General features: G+C 57.7%; 2 non-coding genes and 1 pseudogene across 2 annotated transcripts; all 3 read left to right on the plus strand.

The window, feature by feature from the left end:
• The first annotated feature begins 637 nt into the window (after positions 1-637).
• LOC144420262 (small subunit ribosomal RNA) lies at positions 638-2,447 on the plus strand. The gene has a single exon (XR_013474615.1). It is a non-coding gene; the product is annotated as a small subunit ribosomal RNA (ribosomal RNA).
• Positions 2,448-2,745: 298 nt separating this feature from the next.
• Positions 2,746-2,899, plus strand: LOC144420116 (5.8S ribosomal RNA). The gene has a single exon (XR_013474475.1). It is a non-coding gene; the product is annotated as a 5.8S ribosomal RNA (ribosomal RNA).
• Positions 2,900-3,187: 288 nt separating this feature from the next.
• LOC144420073 (large subunit ribosomal RNA) overlaps positions 3,188-5,000 on the plus strand; it is a 4,547-nt pseudogene continuing 2,734 nt past the window's right edge.

The raw sequence follows: 5,000 nt of genomic DNA on the forward strand, positions 1-5,000 counted from the left end.
TTCTCGGTGGCTGGCGGGCGAGAGAGTGCTGCGTCGCCGGCATCGGCGTCGAAAGAAGCCGAGCCGAAAAAAGTTAAAGTACAAACGTGCAAGCATACTAACCTAACCCTAGGTAAGGCATGTCAGAGCGAAAGACAGTAATTTCGAATGAGCCAAGAAAGAGCGGTGCGGGGCCGGTCGGAGCGCACCCTTTTCTCGGTGGCTGGCGGGCGAGAGAGTGCTGCGTCGCCGGCATCGGCGTCGAAAGAAACCGAGCCAAAAAAAGTTAAAGTACAAACGCGATGCTAATGAGCGAGCCGTTGTCTCGACTAATATGTAGGGGGCGTTCGATCGAGCGTCTGGCTTGAGCGCTTGTCGGCCTAGCAGAACGGTCGCATTGTTATGCCCGGGTTTTGGGCACCGCTGCAGGCGGCCGGCAGAGCTCTTGTTTGTGCGAAACTGAATGGATCGAGCCCGAGAGAGGGCGAGCAAAGAAAAAACGCAAATCGCTCCGCCTGGCACTGCCGGCGAGAGCGTGGACGTCGCGGCCAGCGACTGTCGAAGCTGAGTACGGCCGCAGGCGATCGCCTCGGTCTTAAACGAATGCGACGAGCACGCGCCGGGCGGCCCAGCAAGGGCCGAGCGCAGCTGTCGCAGCTATCTGGTTGATCCTGCCAGTAGTGATATGCTTGTCTCAAAGATTAAGCCATGCAGGTGCAAGTACGAGTTCTCGTAAAGCGAAACTGCGAATGGCTCATTAAATCAGTCCTGGTTTATTTGGTCTCGTAAGCGAAGTGGATAACTGTGGTAATTCTAGAGCTAATACATGCATTAAGCGCCGACTTCGGGAGGCGCGCTTTTATCAGATCAAAACCGACCGGGTTCGTCCTGTGACGTTTGATGACTCTGGATAACCACGCGGATCGTACGGTCTCTGCACCGACGACGTATCATTCAAGTGTCTGCCCTATCAACTGTCGAAGGTACGCTACGTGCCTACCTTTGTGATAACGGGTAACGGGGAATCAGGGTTCGATTCCGGAGAGGGAGCCTGAGAAACGGCTACCACATCCAAGGAAGGCAGCAGGCGCGCAAATTACCCATTCCCGACACGGGGAGGTAGTGACGAAAAATAACAATACAGGACTCTAACGAGGCCCTGTAATTGGAATGAGTACATCCTAAAACTCTTAACGAGTATCCATTGGAGGGCAAGTCTGGTGCCAGCAGCCGCGGTAATTCCAGCTCCAACAGTGTATGCTAAAGTTGTTGCGGTTGAAAAGCTCGTAGTTGGATTTTGGGCGAGCGCCGCCGGTCCGTCGCAAGGCGTGTCACTGGTTGCGTTCGCCTCACCTTCGGTTCTCCGTCGGTGCTCTTGACTGAGTGTCGGCGGTGGCCGATAAGTTTACTTTGAAAAAATTAGAGTGTTCAAAGCAGGCTGTTCGCCTGCATAGTGTTGCATGGAATAATGGAATAGGACCTCGGTTCTATTTTGTTGGTTTTCGGAGCACGAGGTAATGATTAAGAGGGACAGACGGGGGCGTCCGTACTCTGCCGTTAGAGGTGAAATTCTTGGATCGGCGGAAGACGAACTACTGCGAAAGCATTCGCCAAGAATGTTTTCTTTAATCAAGAGCGAAAGTCAGAGGTTCGAAGACGATCAGATACCGTCCTAGTTCTGACTATAAACGATGCCAACTAGCGATCGGGAGGCGTTACCATGACGACCTTTCCGGCAGCTTCCGGGAAACCAAAGTCTTTGGGTTCCGGGGGAAGTATGGTTGCAAAGCTGAAACTTAAAGGAATTGACGGAAGGGCACCACCAGGAGTGGAGCCTGCGGCTTAATTTGACTCAACACGGGGAAACTCACCCGGCCCGGACACAGGTAGGATTGACAGATTGAGAGCTCTTTCTTGATTCTGTGGGTGGTGGTGCATGGCCGTTCTTAGTTGGTGGAGCGATTTGTCTGGTTAATTCCGATAACGAACGAGACTCTGGCATGCTAAATAGTTACGCGACCTTCTCGGTCGGCGTCTAACTTCTTAGAGGGACTAGTGGCGTTTAGCCACACGAGATTGAGCAATAACAGGTCTGTGATGCCCTTAGATGTCCGGGGCCGCACGCGCGCTACACTGAGTGAAGCAGCGAGTGTCTAACCTAGGCCGAAAGGTCCGGGTAACCCGTTGAACCTCATTCGTGATTGGGATAGGGACTTGCAATTGTTTCCCTTGAACGAGGAATTCCCAGTAAGCGCAAGTCATCAACTTGCGTTGATTACGTCCCTGCCCTTTGTACACACCGCTCGTCGCTACTACCGATTGAATGGTTTAGTGAGATCCTTGGATCGGCCCCGTCGCGGCTGGCAACGGCCGCGTCGGCGTGTCGAGAAGACGATCAAACTTGATCATTTAGAGGAAGTAAAAGTCGTAACAAGGTTTCCGTAGGTGAACCTGCGGAAGGATCATTACCGAAAGTGGTGGTAGGCCCCGGCCGACCGCGCACTTAATTGTCTTTGGGTGCCGCCGAGAGGGCGGCCATCAATCGGGGTTCTGCCCCGTGCGACACGCGTAACACGTTGGCATAGCAAGGCAGCCGAGTGCGATGGTGGCTTCTGGGCACCGCGCTCGATGTGCCGCCGGCCCAGCCCGGCGGTCGCTCGGCGCCGTTTGTTGGTGTTTTTGTGCAGTTGTTGTCGGTGGTGGTTTTGTGGTCGATCCCACAGTGTGACGTCCGCGCGCTTCGGCGCCGGGCGAAACGTCGAGGACGACTCTTAACGGTGGATCACTCGGCTCGCGAGTCGATGAAGGACGCAGCCAAGTGCGAGAAGTAATGTGAATTGCAGAACACATTGAACGTCGACCTTCTGAACGCGAATTGCGGTCTCGGGTCAATCCCGGGACCGCGTCTGCCTCAGGGTCGCGTTCGTCCTCACCCGAGGGCCGTCGCCTGGCCTCTGCGAAGACGGCCGGGCGTCGCCCCAAGTTGAAGCGGTCGCCGAGCTTTCTCGGCGCGACCGCGTGTCCCGTACACCGCCGGCCCCTCGACGTGTTCAACTACGTTCGAGGGGCGGGTCCAGGTCGGTCGGTCCGGTCACGAGATCAAGACCGACCGTGGGCCAAGGCGGCGACGGTACGCGCTCGGTCGGCGCCGGCGGCGACGACCTGCGATGCCAGCGGGCCGTGTAAGAAGCGGCCCGCTTGACACATACGACCTGAGTTCAGGCGAGAGCACCCGCTGAATTTAAGCATATTATTAAGCGGAGGAAAAGAAACCAACAGGGATTCCCTGAGTAACGGCGAGTGAACCGGGAAGAGTCCAGCGTCGAATCTGCGCGCTTTTCGAGCGCGCCGAGTTGTGACGTACGGAAGTCCCAGTGCGGCTGACGGCGAGCGCCGGTGTCCTTCTGATCGAGGCCTCGTCCCACGGCGGGTGTTAGGCCCATAGGGGCGCTTGCCTTGGCCGCTTCGGGTCTTCTCGGAGTCGGGTTGTTTGGGAATGCAGCCCAAAGCGGGTGGTAAACTCCACCTAAGACTAAATACGGTCGCGAGACCGATAGCGGACAAGTACCGTGAGGGAAAGTTGAAAAGCACTTTGAAGAGAGAGTTCAAGAGTACGTGAAACCGTTGAGAGGCAAACGGGAGGGCCCGTCAGGTCGCCGGCTCGCTTTCAGTTGGGTGCGGGGGCGCGCCGTCTCGGTTCGCGGACGCTTAAGGCGCCGCTGCCGAGTCGGCTCGCGCACCGTCTCAGCGCACTAGCGACCGGCGCGGGTCACGACCGGTTTACCGTCGGTCTAAGTCCCCGCGCGAAGGTGGCCTCCGCTCCGGCGGGGGTGTTACAGCGCGCGGGCGGTGCGGCCCGGCGGCGGATCGAGGAAAGGATGCCGCGCGCTCTCTGTGTGCGGCCGTCGCCGTTCGGCTGGCTTGTCGTTCGCCTGCACTGTACGCAGTGCCGGTGTTCGGCGGGCTGCCGCTTCGGTGGCGCGCCGTCGACGCGCTCGGGGTCCGTGGCCACGTCGGCCACCCTCCCGACCCGTCTTGAAACACGGACCAAGGAGTCTAACATGAGCGCGAGTCGTCGAGTGGTTCGAGACTCGCAGGCGAAATGAAAGTGAAGGCGGCCTTTGGCCGAACGAGGTCGGACCCGGAGCCCCGTGCGGGCGCCGGCGCACGACCGGCCGATCGCACCCGCTGTGCCGGGGCGGTCGCGCAAGAGCGTCCATGTTGGGACCCGAAAGATGGTGAACTATGCCTGGGAAGGTCGAAGCCAGAGGAAACTCTGGTGGAGGACCGTAGCGATTCTGACGTGCAAATCGATCGTCCTATTTGGGTATAGGGGCGAAAGACTAATCGAACCATCTAGTAGCTGGTTCCTTCCGAAGTTTCCCTCAGGATAGCTGGCGCTTTGTCGCAGTTTTATCTGGTAAAGCGAATGATTAGAGGCCTTGGGGACGAAACGTCCTCAACCTATTCTCAAACTTTAAATTGGTAAGAAGCCCGGCTCGCTTAATTGGAGTCGGGCGCCTCGAATGCGAGTGCCCAGTGGGCCACTCTTGGTAAGCAGGACTGGCGATGCGGGATGAACCGAACGCCGGGTTAAGGCGCCCGACGCGTCGCTCATCAGAGCCCACAAAAGGTGTTGGTTGATCTAGACAGCAGGACGGTGGCCATGGAAGTCGGAATCCGCTAAGGAGTGTGTAACAACTCACCTGCCGAATCAACCAGCCCTGAAAATGGATGGCGCTGGAGCGTCGGGCCTATACCCGGCCGTCGCGACGACACGGGCCGTTCCACGGCGCTATGTCGCGACGAGTAGGAAGGCCGCGGCGGCAGGCGTCGAAGCGTCGAGCGAGAGCTCGCGTGGAGCAGCCGTCGGTGCAGATCTTGGTGGTAGTAGCAAATATTCAAATGAGAACATTGAAGGTCGAAGAGGAGAAGGGTTCCATGTGAACAGCAGTTGAACATGGGTCAGTCGGCCCTAAGGAACAAGCGAACGCAGTTCGACGGTGGGCGTTGCTCGTCTT

This window comes from Styela clava, chromosome 2, assembly GCF_964204865.1.
Source record: "Styela clava chromosome 2, kaStyClav1.hap1.2, whole genome shotgun sequence".
NCBI classification, from domain to species: Eukaryota; Metazoa; Chordata; class Ascidiacea; order Stolidobranchia; family Styelidae; genus Styela; species Styela clava.